General features: G+C 36.0%; 1 protein-coding gene and 1 pseudogene across 2 annotated transcripts in view; both read left to right on the top strand.

Annotated features, from left to right (window-relative positions):
• Positions 1-18,605, top strand: part of Ankib1 (ankyrin repeat and IBR domain containing 1) — a 148,503-nt gene that overhangs the window by 9,026 nt on the left and 120,872 nt on the right. The window lies entirely within an intron of this gene.
• Positions 15,374-16,881, top strand: LOC104847880 (annotated as a pseudogene).

Genomic DNA, 18,605 nt, shown 5'->3' with positions numbered 1-18,605 from the left:
GAAAAAAAAAAAAAAAAAAAAAAAAAAGAAAAAAGAAAAAAAATTGAACCCAAAAGATTTTAAGCTCATATTCCTTCTATATATTCTATAGTGCCTTCTACCATACATATTTCTGCTTGACCATTATTTGTATATTACTTATACTACTTTCAGAACCCTTAGGAAATAGAGTACAGTTAAAATGGGTTTTAGCTTGAGGCACAAAGTATCAACTTACTCCAGTACCTTTCTTCAGACACTCTATGTTGGATGGAGAATAAACAGGATTATTGGTCAGAAAAATTGCTACATTGTGTGAATGAATTTTGCAGTTATTGCAGTTATGTGAATAGTCTTGAGAATACTTCTGGGAAACTTTAACAGTGAGTTGATAGAACAGTATGGACAATGTGCCATGTCATTAGATAGCTGGATGACACTTATTAATGTTAAGATTCTTTTTTCCATATTTAATATATAGAGAAAAGAATGAGAAAGGGGCATATGAAGTAAAGACTGAGAAAAGGGCATGCATTATTGCCAATAAATAATGAAATATCTGGGTTTTTGATGATATATTTGCTTTTATTTCCACAAATCAGTTGTAAAAATAGATTCTTTTCTTTTTTAACCTAATTTGTTTAAGTTGATTAAACTAGCTATTTAGACTTGCACAGATAAACATGGAAGGTGATAATTTTATTATTGTGCCTCTCTTTACTTCTGTACCACGCTGGGCTTGCTAGATGACCAGTATGGCTACATTTTATCTGTATCTGAAATGTGACTTGACATGATATCCACAGAATTGTTTTAAAAGTTATGATAATCTAATTGGAAAAACAATAATTATTTGTTCTATAAAACTGAAAGGCTAGGGGCCAGGCATGGTGGCACACACCTGGAATCCCATCACTTGGGAGGCTGACGCAGGAAGATTGCCACAAGTTTGAGGCAAGCCTGGGCTACGTAGTGAGTTCAAGGGCTGGGCGACATAGTGAGACCTTGACTTAAAAAATAGAGAAGACTAGGAAGGAAGGATAAAGATTGGACCAATAATTTTATGTTATAAAGTAAGAAAAAGGGAAACTCAGGGCTAGGGGTACTTCTCATTTTTTAACTACTCAAAAATTCTGAATGTGGGTTAAATGTCAGATGCATAATGCAAGAGAAAAATGAAAAATAATAAGATTGCAGGTACCAGATTTTATACTCTAGTAGCTTTTTCTGTCTGACATTCCTTGAAAAAATTGAGCCTTATTAATCCTTTATGCCAAAAGATCTTAAAGGTTAGCATGTATCAAAATCATGTGGAAGTCTTGTTAATACACGTATCACCTCCAAAGTTTCTATTTCCATATGTTTGGGTGGGACATGAGAGTTTTCATTCCTAACAAGTTTCAGGTGCTGCTGGTATTGCAGTTATCTATTGTATGAAATGAATTTTCTTACCCATGCCTCTAGAATGATAGGAACTTCTTTATGTACTCTCACTGGGCAGGTTTAAGAAATACTTAAGTAATTGTATTTATTGTTTTTGATGAGGAATTCTGATGGAGAAAGCCTGGATGGGTGGGGAGATCTAAAAAAATGGGTGAAATGAACTATAGTTCCAAGCCTTTAATCATGAGAGAAGGTTAAAAAAAAATCAAAGTGGTATGGTCATTAGAAGGTTAATCTAACATGGAGTGGGAAAAAAAGACAAAGTACAAGTCTGTTTACTCAGGAAGTTCTCTCATCCACCTGTTATTTTAGAATATGATTTAATAGAGACCTGTTAGAATTTTTTGGCTTTAGACCTAAGTAGCATTAACTATATACACATCAAGGTCCAGTTTTAAACACAGCACAATTATATCAGTGTCCTAGCTTGTAACCTAAAAGTTATATAGTTAAATATTTGACATGCTCCACAATGCTTCTTACCACCTTCCTTATTCATACCCTTTACTGCCTGTAGTTTGTATATACTTCTGTCTCCTGAATGGAGTTCTGCCTTCTAATTTTTTTATCTTATTTAACGTATACGTATTGTTTATTTGCTAAGAGAAAAAAGGTTAGTGTTTTAAAATTGAAATAATGTTTTGGAAAATGTCAGCAGGTCCTTTACACTGAGGTATATCTCCAGCCCTTTTTATTTGAGACAAGTTATCACTGAGTTGCTCAGGTGGCACTCAAACCTGGGATCCTCCTCCCTCAGCCTCTGAAGTTCTGGGATTACAGTGTGACCCACTGTATCATACGAGGTTTGTATTTTTATAAAATTTTTGTACAAGCAACTCCACATCATTTATATATTACCAGTTTTCAGATTGTATCTCCAGCCTAGACCTTTTACTTCAGCTTCAGTCTTGTATATTCTGTGGTCTATCTAATATAAATATAAGCCCATCCCACCCTTTATTCAAACCTCACCTCCTTCAGTCTCCCCTCTCTGTAATGGTGACCCCATCCTTCCAGGTGCTCAGATCAAAAGCCCAATGTTGGAGTCATCCTTATTGTTACCTACTTTTTCACTTCTATTTCTAAATTTTCAGCGAATTCTTCTCTTATCTTCATGGTACATCCAGAATCAGATTGCGTATTCATCATCTCCACTACTTCTCTTATATCCAAGCTACTATCACCTTTTACTTGGATTAGTGCATCCATTTCTTAAATGGTTTCCTGTTCTTGTCTTTCTCCCTTCCCGTTGGTCTTCTCAGCAAACGGCCTTCCAGGGTGATCCTATTAAATGCAAGCCATGTCATTTCACTTCTTTACTAAAAATCTGCAATAGCTGTCTTTTTTTACCCAGAATAAAAATGATTTATAATGACCTTCAACAACATACCTAAACAGACTGTTAGCTTCATAGACTTCCTATCTACTACTTTCTTCCTTACTTCTTAAACGATAGCACTATGATCTCCTTCCTGTTCCTTGAACACACACATATGGCATGCATCTCTGTGTACTGGCTGTTCCCTCTACTTGGAATACCCTTTTCTTCTAGATACTGCCTGGCTCACTACCTTACTTCCTTCAGCTCTTTACTAAAATGTCACCTTGATGTACGACCTTCCCTGATTAGTCTTTTAAACATTACAGGATCCCAGTACACCCCTCTTACTAGCTTTATTGGTTTTTAAAATAACACCTATGTTGTTGAACATAAACTCTATAGGTGCAGCACTTTTTTTTATTTTGTTCCTGCTGTGTTTTCCTCCACCTAGAATAATGCTGGGCACTTGGTACATGATCAGTAAATATTTGTTGTGTGAGTTTATCTTCTTTCTTCTCTGATAGGTGCACCTGAAAATCATGTAGCTCTAATGGGCTACCAGTCATTGACTTCCAACATGTAATTGCTTCATTTTTTAAATTCTATAATTGGTATGTCCTGTGGTTCTTTCTGTATTTGAAATTATTGTTTGATAATTTCTTTCTTTCTCTTGGTAACATCTCTCCTTTCATAAATCATAGGTCTTATGTTTTGGGAGAGGTTATTTTGGAAAAATCTGTGTGATATATGAAATATTAATTACTGTCATTGGCTGTGATTTCCTGACCAGTAGCATTTTGGTGTTCATCTTGCTTTCAGATGACTATATATCATGATTTATAACTACCATACCTTTAATATTCTCCAAGAAAGGTCAATGTTTGGTTCCTTTTGTAAGCTTGAATTGAGGGTACTTGGTCTGATTTGATATTTGAGGGTTTTACATATTTTAATTTTTAATGTAACCAGTGCTTAATAACTACTTGGAGCAGTTAGGTCCTACAGAAGAAACTTGGTTTCCTACTCAGTTTCTTTTGGGCCCAAAAGACTTGAATTTTGTGTATTTGCTATTAAAGTCAGTAATAAGCTTTTCAAATATTCTGCCCTATTGTCTTCAGGATTTTCTCAGCATGCCATAAAGGCTTTTTAAAATAATTAAGTTACCAAAGCTTGTTTTTTGTAAAATTGCAAGTGGGATTGTGTGTGAATTCAATGACATAATATGCACAACAGGAGTAGGTTTTTCCAGAGAGCATCTTCCTTTTCTCCCGTTTGTACTAGAAGATTGAACCCAGGGATATTTACCTCTGAGCTATATCCCCAGTTTTTTAAAAATTTTTCATCTCAAGACAGGGTCTCACTAATTTGCCCAGGTATGACTTGAACTTGAAATTCTTCTGCCTCAGACTCCCTCAATGCTGGGATTACAGGTGTAAGCCACTACACTTGGCTAACATCTTATAAATCTTGGCTTTGGGACCTTTTAACCACTTACCAGCCCAATTATTTAAATACAGGATGACCAAAAATTGAATATTTCTTTGTTAAGTTTTTTAATTTAACAAGAAATATTAAAATTATTCAATACAAGAATTGATTTAGTTGAAAATGACACCTGCCAGATAAATGCTCGTTACAGTCAGTACATAAATAAATGTACTGCCCAAATGGTGATCAGGTAAACTGTTAAGTGATTAATACTCACTTCTACATATATATTCTTCAAGATCTTGTTAAATATTTTCAGCATTATTAACAACATTATCTGAAGTTTAATTCCAATATTAAACCTTTAAGTTTCATTTCTTCTTCAAAGTTCAGGTGTTAGTTTGAATTTTGTTAATAGTTTTTGTGCTTATATAGTACACTTTTGCAGTCATTTTTGGAAGTTCTGTTTACATAAAGATCAACAATACTCTATTAAAGGTGTAAAAAATCTCATGTTTTTCCCTTTCTTAGAACAAATGATATTTTGTTGGAATGTGAAGGGACTCTGTTCCTTGTCTGAATTCTGAATCAGTTAAATCAAAACCTCAAGAGTGTTCAGTTTTTCTTCCCAGATTTGCTAATATCCCTGGTAGATAATGGTCAAGAGTATTTCAACAGTTGAGCTTTTTGAAAATGGGAGAAAGTATTAAAAATGTGGAAGAGGTTACTGTCAAAAGACCTCTCAAGGTTCATACTTTTGTTTAGAAGTTTCTATAAAAGTACTGCTGGAATACCAGAGTATGATGAATTGGAGTTATATATTTTTTAAAGTCAGCAAAATACAAACATATGCATAGACATTAATTAGGTACACACATAAATTGCTGCTTATTATGTTCATAATTATTCTGTTCCTTATGGAAACAATGAACATACCTTCCAGAAAGTACATGACAAGTATAATTTTAATGTTATATTTGATTTCTATATTTTCTACATCTTTAGATTTGGAAAATATATGTGTAGGAAATACAAAGAATTATAAAACTGTTCTTACAGCTTTACAACTTGGGCAATTTAGACAAAGTACATGCAAATTTTTAAGACATATTCTAGTAGCTTCATAATATTCTATTATATGATTAACAACCACTTATTTTATCTCTTCTAGTGACAGCAGGGTTCCAAATTTTTAAAAGCAAACTTCAGGCCCCTGTTTTTTCTGGAAGAAAGAGAAAAGGAAAGCACTATGAGAGAAAGATTTAATCATGTTACACCTTAAAAAAAAAAAAAGAAATTTGAAACAATTATGGGAGGAAGACAACAGCACTGTATACATGAAGTAGATTAATGTTTTATCGGTGGTAAAAATTCAAGGAGAAATAGAATACTTTCAGGAATGAATCTTTCATTCTTTCCATAAGTATTTATTAAGTATCTTTAATGTGCCAAAATGCTAAGTGCTAGCTTTATACCAGTGTATGAAATAATCAAAGCCTCTGCCTTTGGTAATTTTATAATTCTGTGAGGTAGACAAATACTAAACATATAAATAAACCAAGCAAATGATTTGAAGGGATATATATTAAATTATACTAATGTGAGGGCAAGAGGGAAAACATTTAGATAGGTGTTCAAAAAAGTCTTTTAGGACATATTTAAGACAAAAATAGAAGAATGAGATCTTTAAACTTAAGAAGTATGGGAGAGAGAGTAATGCTAAGTGCATTTCAGGCAGAAGGAAGTGCAAAGGATATGAAGTTTAAACAAGTCAACAAAAAACAATAGGAAGGAAGGAAAGAAAGAAGAAAAAGAAAAAAAAGCTGATAACAGTCAAGATGCAGGAAAGGGGGCCAGTATTGCTGGAGCATACTGAGCAAGGGGTTGGAGGGAATTGAAATACTATGTCAGTTGTATAGCTTCAAGCTTCAACAGCTTCAGGCTGATGAATTACATTAAAAAAGCAAAAATAAAGCAATCTGGCTGCTGTGTAGAACATAATAGAGATAAAAAGGCAAAAAATATAAATTGACAAATCAGATAGGGTGCTGTTGAAGTTGTTGAGAGGTAAAGGTGGCCAGAACTGGTATTTTTCCAAGAGATAGTGAAATTTGATCATTTTCATATATAGAGAGATAGATATCTATCTATATCTCCCCAGAGTGGACCTGACAATGCTTACTCTTGAGTTTGATATATTATGAGAGATTCAAAGGTAATTTCCTTTGTTATCGGTTGGAGCAACTAGGTGGTAATGTCAGTTGTGAGATATGTGAAATTGGAAGGGGAACAGACTACAGAGAGGATAAAGGATCCTCTCATTTGAGATAATTATTCTTAAAAGATGTCAACCAGGCATTGGTATAGTAATCTGGATTTCAGAAAAGAAGTCAGCAGTTTTGAAATTGAGAATTAGCAGTGCATTTGTGTGTAATATTTATATATATAGAGAGAGGCACCCAAATCTTGATATAGATCATAACCAGTACCCCAGATGCCTCCTTCATGCATCCCAGACCTTATGCAAACTTTTGCCTCCCAAAAGTAACCATATTGCAACTTTAACAACATAGCTTTGCCTTTTATTGTTACTGTTTTTTATATAAATTGAGTCATATAGTATATTGCTAATTTTGTGTCACCCTTCACCTAAAGTATATTTCTCCATAATATTGCATGTAGTTATAGTTTATTACTTTTTATTGCTGCATAGTGTTTCAGTTCATAAGTATACCACAATTTTTCCATTATCCTTTTGACAGATTATTGACTATCAGCCAGATTGGATTTATCAACCAGAGTTTCACCATTAGAATAAATGCTGCTATAAACATTCTTGTACCTTTTTTGATAAACATACACATCTGTGGGATATATGCCTAGGAGTGAAATATCCAAATGGCAGGATATATGCTTAACTTTACTAGGTATTGCCAAAACATTTTCCAAAGTAATATACCAGTTTACAGTTGTATATACTTTGTGCAAGAGTTCTCTTTTGTCCTACCCCTAAATTATATGTACATTCCTAAATATCTCTACAGTTGTGTAAAGTATCTTACCCTGTAAAAATCTGATATTCTATGCTTTCTTCCAAAAGTAGTATTGTTCTATTTTTCACATGTAACTCTGCAGTTCATCTGGAAATTAACTTTAGTGTGAAGTGGGGTAAAAAAATAACGCATTCGTGCACGTGTGTGTGTGTGTGTGTGTGTGTGTGTGTGTGTGTGTGTATGCAGTTGACCAAGAATTTGAGGAGATAATGTTTTAAAGGATGAGATTTTTAAAAATAGAAATAATAGAAGTGTTGGGTGATTTAGCTCAGATCATATTCTGGATTCTTGGTGGCATAGGAATAGGCTAAAGTAAATGAAAGAGCATAATTTTTTAAAAGGAAAGTATTCACAGCCTAAATAAAACACATAGGTTTGCTTTGCAAGAATGTACTTTCACTGTAACAGGAAGAACAATTCAAGTGCAAGATGATTTATAAGCTTGCCTATGAGAAAATGAAGTAACTTGCTTTATGTACTTCTGTTTTGTTCATGAGCTTAGAGTGGTCCCAAGAAGGTGGATTGAGGAAGAAATTTTCTGTTTCCTTGCTTGTTGTCCTTATCCATGCTAGGTATGCGTTGTACTGAAGTATACTCTCAAGGGAATAACTTTTTTTTTTACTCATGGATTTCTAGTTGTTTCAGAATTTGTGGAAAATACTATCCTTTCTCCATTGAATTTCTCACCCCTGGAGTGGAGCCAGCCCTACGAAACTGTCTCATGTTAGCAATAGAAGGGAATTTCTCTGGAAAAATTAGATTGTTCTTACCATTGTTGATAGTTGCTGGGTAAATAAACATATAAATAGGAATATAATGGAGGAAAGCATTTATACCCCTGTGATCTGAAAAGGAATCTGATTGTCTCTTTGCACAATTCAGTGAATTAAAAACTGAAGTTTGCAAAGTAATCATATTGAAAATTATTTGAAAATGTTTTAAATAAATCCATGTCTTTGACTGAATAGCAACATTACTACATTGGGTTGTGGGTATTTTCATTGAGTTTGATTCTCTTTATTTTTTGTTCATCAGAAGGGATTTAAAAGAGAAATACTTTTTATTATTAGAACAGCTTCTGATAGGATGTCTGAGGAGGACAGTACTCTGAAGTATAAATTAGTCATCACAAAAAGGTACCTTTGCAGACATGGCAATGGGCCACAACGTTTTCTGGGTCACAGTGTTTTCCAGATTCTTCTTAGTGTTTGAGTTTAAACACAAAGAACCTTTGCAAATGGGAAGGGAACATAAAAAGAATTAGATGTGTTATGTACATGTACGGACTGCCCATGATGACTATAATCTTTAGGTACATGTTATAATAAAAATGAAAAAAAAATTGGAAATAAGCTTACTTCTGAAATCTCTTTTCTATGAGTATTTTTTAAAACTTTTTCTTAGATTGAATCAGTGGAAGTAGAATTGAGGGACAGGAATATATAAAATATTCCCAGATTCTCAACCAGTCTGATTAGTTTGAGGGCTATAGTCACTTAGCAATAGAAGAGTATGGCTGTCATCGGGTAAGCTATGCTTGTGCAATGATTTTTAACTTAAATTAGGAAAGGGGATTGGTTATAACTCAGTGACAGTGTGCTTCCCTAGCATACCCAAGTTGCTGAGTTTATTTAATCCCAGTGTCCTCATAAAAATATTTTAAATTTATTTTTAATTTTTATATTTGACCAAAAAGACATACATAGTATGTTCAGAAATTGGTCAGGATGAACAACTAAGTTTTCAAAACTTTTCATAATGGATTTACTAATTTTCCCTTACTTTTTCTGTCCAAGTATCCAGTTAGCAGTGTAGGAAAAAGAAAGACCTTTTTGGGGTAAAGTTAAACTTCATAGTTAAATTACCTCACTAAAGTGTATGTGCCAAGGAATAGGTGAGGGAAGTAGAGTCAGGCTACAGGCCCATTTTTGTGAATTGCTGCTAATCTGGATGTCTGAACAAGTTAGTAGTAGTGAAGTGTCCCCTAAAGGGAGTCCGGAATCCAATCTGTTTGGAGAAGGTGGAGGGATCATACTTCTGTGATGTGCCCTGCCCCTGCCTCATAAATGTAGGGTCGATTAGCAGCCAATTTCAGATCGTCCCATCAGAGAATAAGCTCTTTCCCATGGGTATTTGAATGTGACCCAGGCAGTCCAGCTGGCATCCATTGATGTTTTCCATAGTTTAAGGCCCACTGAGGAGTGTCCTAAATCTGCAACAGTCCCCGAGTCTGAGTCCTGTTCATTGAGCCTGAGCCTATTTTCAGTTTGGCAGAGTTCATGCTGGTTCTAAAACTGTCCATATCAGACAGAATCAGGTTTTAGCTTAGAATCAAGCCTGGGCAGTTAGGTTGTGTGAATTCATAATTCCAACAAAACTGGCAGCTATTCTTTAGCAGCAGCAGAGACTGCAAGGCCAGGCAGGCATGTTTCCAGTTCAAGAGACAACAAGCAAGGCTTTCTAAAGCTCTTTTTATCTTATCAATGTAGAGTCCAAATTAATGCACTCAAAAATATGAAGTGCATTAAAAAGGCTGAAAAATTAACGCCTAAGGTTTAGACATCTGATTTAAGAGCTCATTAGCAACTGAAAACTGTTTTTTAAAACTCCCCAAAGGGAATCTACTTCTAGAGATTCTCTCATTTTATTTTCTTCTTCCTTTCCCTTTTCTCCCTTCCCCTCTCTCTTTCTCCCTCTTCTTCTCCCTCTCCTTTTCCCTCCCTCCAGAGGCTCTAATAGGCAAAAATTGTCCATTATGAGGATTTAATCTTTTTCTAATATTTAAATTTTCAATCTGCTCAACAGCGCAGAGGAATTCTGTCTCAATGTTTTTTCCTTTCAGTTTTTCATGATAATTATCCTTCTAGCATTTATAAAATTATAAGCATATAACATTTTACATGTTTTATCATACATTGAGATGCAGAAACCACAAAATACTAAATGATTTTGTAAAGTTTTCTGTTTTTCTCATTAAAAATGTGTTGTGGTAAATCTTGCACTTATAGGCTAGCATTACAGCTATGGGAATGAGGAGTCAGAGTGAGGCTTGGTATATATTCTGACTAGAATGCAAAATTAATACAGCAGCACCTAAATGAAATAACTTTTGGAAGGTGGGCTGGGGATTTGGCTCAGTGGTTCTGCTGCTTGCCTTGTAAGACCAAGGGCCCAAGTTCAATTCCCCGGTACCAAAAAAAAAAAAAGTATTAGAAGGTACACACATTGCTTTTTCCCACCCCTTTTCTCTCACTTAGAAGAAGACAAATGTAAACTTCTGACATTTTTGGCCCACTCAAACCGCACCTTTGGGAATATTTGGACTCCGTATGAAACAACAAAAGCCAAAGCTATCACTCAGATGGGCTTCTTCCCTCCCTCACTTTAGTTGGTTTAACTAATTGAGCCAGGATATTAAACACCAAGCAATCTTGGCATTAGAGCTATCATTTTCAGATTTCATGGGCAGCTTTTAAAACTGTCATAACAGAAAGCATCTCCCTATGTTTCACAGTGTAGGTTACTCCTTAATTACCCAAGCACCAAAGGTTTATCATATTCTATGCCTTCATCCTTTCTGTGTCCAATCCATGCTTTTACCATATTTTGGTGAAATGGGCTAGTGTATCTCACCTCTGACACCACTGTTTTTCAGTGCTCAAATGACCAACTCCAAATTCAGTGATTTTCTCTAGGATTCACAGGATTCACCCTATAATTACAGCTAAAATTCATTGCAGCAAAAGGATTTGAAGGAAAATCAGCAGAGAAACACATGGAATAAGGCACAGAAGAAAACAGGCACAAAATTCCAAGCATTTCACTGTGAAGTCACCAAAAGTATGCCTAATTTCTCCTTCACTGATAATGCATATGAAATGCCCTCTACCAAGGAAGTTCAGTAGAAATTCAATACCTGAGGCTTTTTACTGAAGGCTGGTCATACCAGCATGTACCAAAATTCCAGATTCCCAGAAGAAAGTATTTAGCATGTACCAAATTGTACAATGTAGCAGCCCTGAATCGCTACGATCAGGGAGAAATGGGAAGTCTCCAAAAATCCAAGGTCCCAGACACCAGCAGTGGCCTTGCAAGCTGACCTTCCTAGCTTAGCTCTCTCAAAGATAGCTGTTAACACTTTTGCAACATGGTGGAATGCCCTCCAACAAATAGGCTGAAATTGGTAGTGAATAAACTCACTTTATCTTGATAAATTGATTTAGGACAATGAATAAGAAAAAGTAAGGGCTCTTAGAAGCGAAGTGGTTTGATATTTTAGATTTCACCCCTTAATAGTAAGTTGAAAAGTGCCTTACAATGAGAATAGCAAAGCTAGAAAGAATTATTGACTTTAAAGCAGTGGATGGTGAAATGAGATCTTTTTCAATGAAGATAATCTAAACATTTCTTATTGTACCAACTCTGTATTTGCTCTTTGTAGTTAATTGAGAAAGAGAATTGCTCTTTTGTTTTATAAACTTGTACTGATTTGGCATGTACATAATAATTAAAGAAAAAATTTTAATTAAAATTCACTTTTTAAAATTTCAAGCATTTAATATTGCTTAAAACATTAAAAATTAATTATTGCTTTTCAAAAAATATTTGACTACAGATGTCTGTATTTCCTTACATACTATGAATTTTTTTAATTTTTTTTAATTGAGTGTATAATTAGGGAAAGGTTAGAAGTTTGCCTTTTGAAGCATAAGTAATTTTTCTTTGTCCAAAACGTTATCAGTTGAGACCTTGACTTCCCTAATTCCAAAATAAATGCTTCCAACTTAACATTTTCACTTATGTTTTTGAAATAGGGACAGTATTGTATTCAAAAGAAGGAATGCTGAATAGTCAGAGATGCCAAAGCTGCTAGAGTCTGAAATGTTTATTTTGCAGTCATTGTATAAAATTCTGCATTCAAAGTTTGCAAAATAGTTGATGAGGGAGTTCAGATATAACACATGCTATTTTAAGTAGGTTGAATAAAGCCTAAGAAAAATTTCAGCTCTCTGAAAATTTTACTTACAGGAAGAGCTGTGATCATTGCAGGTAATTATGTTTTAAGAGGAAATAGAGGAGTGTTGTTTCTTATAGTAGTTGTATCAGATTTTTGCAGTTTTCCCACATATAGACCTTATAGTACCAATTTTCAGTATTCATTTGCCAGTTTGGCAAAAAGCAGCAGTGAGCTGCTGGCTTTTATAGCTACAGTATTTTCATTTCTTCCTTTTCCAATGGCAACATCCTTTACTACATAGTGGAAGCTATGTGTACTAAAAGGTGTCCAGAAGAAGCCACAATATGTTGGATTATCTCTTCTTACTGAGAAGCTTCAGGCAATTAAACTCATCAATTGCTTTATTACTAGTATAGTACTTTGTGTTTATATAACCATTTTATTTTAAATACTTCCATATTAAGATGTTAGAATGACAACAAAATGAATTTTAATTCTGGACTGCATATTGCATGGAAATTACTTTTGTTGTTAAAAGATTTTCTCAGCTCAGGTCATTTTTAACCATACTCGCACAACAAAGTTTTTCTGTAGACTGAGTTTTCATTACCTTGTGAAGCCACAGTTGACACTAACTTATCGTGCAGTATGGCAGGCTAAATCCTCCAAATCTCTTAAACCTTCATTTTTAGCAACGTTTTAAACTAAGACCTCTTCTTACTCCCTGTCAGAGGCTTGTGAATATGTGCATGAATGCATGCATACATGTATGTGTTTTATATTATCTTAGTGCAGGGCCTGTCTCATACTCTTAGCTTCGTCTTTCCCAATTCTATGTCCCGTTTACCATTTGTCAGTACAGTTACACAGGAGAGACTTGTTCATACTGCCAGTTACCTAGAAAAATAATGAAAATGGAATTAACTTTTGTTCAGAATATAGTTGGGAAAATGTGTGGATTTTACTTTGCCAGACACCCTAATAAATGACTACCGATTGTATATCATTCTTGATATAAAAGAGGAGATGATGACAGTTTCCTTAAGGTTTTAAGAAGAATAATGAGTTCTTTGAAGGCAGCAACTGACCTTTTGCCAACTGCATGCAAATTGTGAGAAGAGAAGAGAGAAAAGTTTTGAGTGCCAGGGCCTACCCTGTGTCAGGCACTGTAGTAAGTACTTTGCCCATGTAATCCTGAACATTCTGAAAATAGTGTTCTCCCAATTTTACCGAAAGGAAATTGAAATACAGAGAAGCAATTTATGATGGAATTAGGAAATAGATATGAGGCACGAGATTTGTGTGTGTGCGTGTGTGTGCTGGGGATCCACCTCGGGACCTTCTGCTTGAGAGGTGGGTGGCAGCACCGCTGAGCTTAATCTCTGGCCCAATACCAGATATGTTTAATTAAGGAATTCAGTCACCATTTTATAGCCAAATTAAGCATAAACTTTTTAAGTATGTAGTATATAAAACAGTGATTTACTTCTAATAAGCCATGAATGTTAAGAACTTTTAAGGTTGAATCTGGGAATATACCTGGAAAGATCTAGATGTAGTTCTTTCTAGTCTTAATAATTTTATGAATCAATAATTAGTTTTATGTTGTAAACAGTGTTCATGTAGAGACATCTAAGAGATGTCTTACACAGGTAAACTTTATAGTTTTAAGTAGAAGAGATTATATTGTATCAATTATTTCATATAAATTATGGGATTTTATATATTATCAAATTTAGTCTTTAAAATGTACAGGTGCAAATTCCCTATGATGAGTGTTTTTTTTGTTTTTTGGTTTTGTTTTGTTTTTTTTTTTTTTTGGTTTTTTGAGACAGGATGTCACTACGTAGATGAGGCTGACCTGGAACTTACTATGTAGTCCATGCTGGTCTTGAACTCACAGCAATCCTCCTGCCTCAGCCTCCCAAGTGCTGGGATTACAGGCATGTGCCACCACACGCGGCTATGATGAGTATTTTCGTTATGTATGCCTAAAATGTACCAATAAATGTTTTGCTTTAAAAAAATAAAATGCCTTCTGAAATGAATATTGTTTTCTAGGAGAAAAAAACCCAAGGTTGACCCAAGCTTGTCAATTTTATTTATTCATTTATTTATTTATTTTTGAGATGGTCTTGCTTTGTAGTTCAGGCTGGCTTTGAACTCACTGTACCTGGTAGCCCAAGAGATTGTAGCAATACTCCTGCCTTAGGCACCCAGGTGCTGGGATTACAGATGTGAGCCACCGTGCCCAGCAGACTTGCCAGTTTTAGCCTAGCACTGTCTGAAATTGTTTAGAAAATTAAAACCAAGGCCAAACTTTTAATTTAGGAATTTGAGGTTTCAGCCTTAGCTATACAGCCTTACCTCTGCATATTCCCCTGTGCAAATCTTTAGCCTCAGGTAAACTGTTTTCCAAAATACTTTTATAGAGGTACAGTTATATACTTCCAAAGAGTTTGCTTTGACTTGTCACCTGTAGGAAGCCTGCAGATTTTGTATAAGATACTCCTGATGACTACCACTTTCCTTTCATCTATGTACTTAGTCAAATCCTAAACCCCAGTATCACTAATGCTGACTACGTACCTTAGGTCTTGGGAAAAGCCAAAACATGCCTTTTTCTTTGTTCTCCACCAAATGAAATGTTTTAATGTTGAACCCAAATATTAGCATGTGTACTTTTTAATATGATACAGATCAAATTCAGGTAGTTGTTTTTAACCTTTTTTCCTTTCCTTTTCCTTTGTTTATTCGTACTGTCAGAGAAATCTAGTCCAAATGAGCCAGTGAACATTTTTATATAATACAGCTTAACACCCTACATTAAGAAATTACAGAGAGGTTAAATTTTTTTCTACTGTGCTGGGGATTTATCTCAGTGGTTCCGCCACCTGCTGCGTCCCCAGGAAGTGGGAAGGGGCGGTGTATCATCCATACCGCCTGAAGGGAGAGGATGGGGCTTGAGGCTGGTGCAAGAAGAGAAGGGGAGGGAGGCGCCATCTCCCAATCTCCCCCTGAAATCCTCCCTTATCTCAATCACATTAGACTCTATTTGTCTGGCTGACAACAGCCATATTGATATCAGCAGCCCCAATTCTACCTGCTGCAGCCAGGTGTCCCTCACTCTTTACTTTTGGTAACAAAAAAAAAAAAAATTTTTTTTTTTTTTGCTACCAAAAGTAAAGAGTGAGGGACACCTGGCTGCAGCAGGTAGAATTGGGGCTGCTGATATCAATATGGCTGTTGTCAGCCAGACAAATAGAGTCTAATGTGATTGAGATAAGGGAGGATTTCAGGGGGAGATTGGGAGATGGCGCCTCCCTCCCCTTCTCTTCTTGCACCAGCCTCAAGCCCCATCCTCTCCCTTCAGGCGGTATGGATGATACACCGCCCCTTCCCACTTCCTGGGGGAAGAGAACTCAGCAAGGACTCTAAGCATGGTAAATAAAGGTGATCATCTCTGGAGTGGATATTGATCCACCTCATGTAAAATATGTTCAGTTCTTTTCCAGTGGTTTTGCTGGAAACCGTGTCTCACTATGCAGATGAACCCAGATTTACCATAGAACAGAAAGATCTACTTCAGTGCCTTCGGTGTACTGGAATGACTGAACATAAAATTCTGCATGCCTTGGAAACTTTGGGCCGTCTTGATCAAGAACACAGTGACAAGTTTGGAAGAAGGTCCAGCTCTGCAGGAAGTTCATATGGCAATAGTACCCACAGTATTCCAGCATCTTCCTCCACAGCTACAGCTTCCACACAAACCCAGCATTCGGGAATGTCCTCATCACTGTGCAACAGTGATGATACTTCCCCTTAGCCTTGCACTACCAATCAAAATGGAAGGGAGAACAATGAGCAGTTGTCCACATCCAATGGGAAGATGTCACCAACTCGCTACCACGCAAATAGCATGGGTCAGAGGTCATACAGTTTTGAAGCCTCAGAAGAGGACCTAGATGTAGATGATAAAGTGGAAGAATCAATGAGGAGGGACAGCAGTGTGATAAAAGAGGAAATCAAAGCCTCGTGTGATCAGATAATTTCCCAAGCAGTTGTTGCGCAGGTAACAGGTGTCAGCCAGAGCCAGATCTCTCATTGGCTGTTGCAGCAGGGATCAGACCTCAGTGCACAGAATAAACAGCATTTTACTGATGGTACCAACTTTAGAAGACAAACCCTAGGGTGACACAAAGTATGAGACCAGCCCCCAATTCCAGTAGAGGACACCGAGTGGAGACAGAACACCACCTCCCATGTCTACCACACCTGGGACCTTCTGACTAAGGCAAGGCAGTCGATTTACCTGGAAAAAGGAACCTGGCTGTCATGGAAAATTACTTCAATGAGAATCAATACCCAGGTGAAGCAAAGTGAGAAGAAACTGCAAATGCTTGCAGGTTACCTCCCTGAAAGTATATAAATGTTTTGCTAATAGATGGAAGGACATCAAGCGGAGCGGCAATATCGCAATCCTGGAGAGTCATAGGATAGACGTACATAGTCCAGGGGCCATTCCAACAGCGATGATGTCAACAGGAACAACTACTTGAGCAGGATGACAGCATGAGCCTAGTGATCACCAAGACTCCACCTTGTTAGCTGTGGAAATGGCAGCAGTCAATCATACTATCTTGATACTGGCCTGACAAGGAACCAACGAAATCAAGATAGAGGCCCTGGATGATGACTGATCAGGGAGGGTTAGACACAAGTTAACTTAGTTTAGATGTAGCAACTTAATAGACCTTTCTTAATTTATTCTTATAGTATGACTCTCTTAATAAATAATAACCAACCAAACAAACAAATTTCCTGCCTCCCAGCCCCCAAGGCTAGAAAATCTTGCTGCTCCATCTTAGCATTCCAAGAACGTAATTCCAGGTATTTAGATAGCTGTCAGTTCTCAAGTATTAGGCTGTGTGTAACATCTTGGGAACTTTTAGATACATGTAACACTAGTCTGTACCTTTCCGTTCCCCATACTGATAGAATGCAAGCTGAGGTAGTGGCACAGGATTGACCAACACCACTTGGGAAATATCCAGAGTGGAAGGAACGCTACAACCCCACCTCACCGTGAGAGTCACGGATTTCAGCTGCAATAAGCCATCCCTCATATCGTCACACCTTGGCTAGATTATACTTCTTTGGATCCTGTGCTAAGAATGTCCATAGAAAGCTCGAGCTCAGATTTGGTTAGTGTTAACATGCCTGACATCCTTTCACAGCTGTGTGACCTAGTAGGTGAAATACTGCCTTCTGCCTTTGGGACCATGGTTCAAGACAAAAACAAAAAAAAAAAGTTATGAGAAAAGCAAAAAACCCTAGCTTGAGAGCGTAGGAAAAAAGTACGAGCTGAATGTCTGATGGATGCTTAGTCCAGTCCTCAGAACCATGGTACATTCCATGGCACACTTAATCAGTCTCTGCCTGGAAAAGTCTTGAAGGTTGTCCTGGTGTTCCCTTTCTCTGCTACCAAAAAAGTCTTTCAAAGATGGAGCTAAGGTAAAAAATGAGTAAAAGAACACAGTCTTTGTATCCATTTAAAAAAATAGTAAAGAGCAATTTTTTTTCTTGAAGTAGCCTTGATTTTTCCAGTGGACAACTGGTCCTACCTAGGGGGGTTGTGAATTCAGATAACTGTCCTTTTTTATTCCATTTGTTATTTCATTTTATTGTATGATCAGTAGCCCATATTGTTGTGTTTCTGTACCGTTTCTAAATAAATACTGTTTAAAATATGACCAGATTCTAAATACTTCTCAACAACATAAATCAGTGTCTTGATTTAAGACACTATCATCTGTTGCCTGAATTAACCTTAGTAACCTCCAAATTGGTCTTCCTGTTTCTATCCATTCCTTTTTACAGTCTGTTCCTAATATAGGACCTATAATTTTTTTAAATTTTTTAAATTATTTGAAATGTGGGGCCAAGTTGCAGAAGTAGTAGAGAGAGTTCCTGTCTATCTTTTCCTTAGTTTTCCTTAATGTTAACATCTTGCACAACCACAGTTCACTTATCAAAAGTAAAAAATTAGCATTGGTATAGTACTGTTAACTTTAGTGGAATGTAGTTTAGGTTCTGTATCTGTGGTTTCAATCAATCTTAGATCAAAAATACTTGAAAAAATTGCTCTGTAGTGAATATGTATATACTTTATAGTTAGTATAACAACTATTTATATAACATTTACATTGTATGTGTATAACATTTACATTGTAGAAATGATTTAAAGATTTATAGGAGACTGTGGGTAGGTTATAATATAATGTAAGTACTGTGCCATTTTATAGAAGAGATTTGAGCACCAGTGGATTTTGATATCCATAGAGGGTTCTGGAGCCAATCCTCTGATGATACTGGGGAACAGCTATAAATGCTTTATTTAGATTTTATCAGTTTCTTTTTTTTT

The sequence above is a fragment of the Fukomys damarensis genome, unplaced genomic scaffold (genome assembly GCF_012274545.1).
Source record: "Fukomys damarensis isolate Sample0158 unplaced genomic scaffold, DMR_v1.0_HiC HiC_scaffold_4, whole genome shotgun sequence".
NCBI lineage: Eukaryota > Metazoa > Chordata > Mammalia > Rodentia > Bathyergidae > Fukomys > Fukomys damarensis.
Note: the sequence above shows the minus strand (reverse complement) of the source record. Positions and strands in the feature narration are given on the sequence as shown.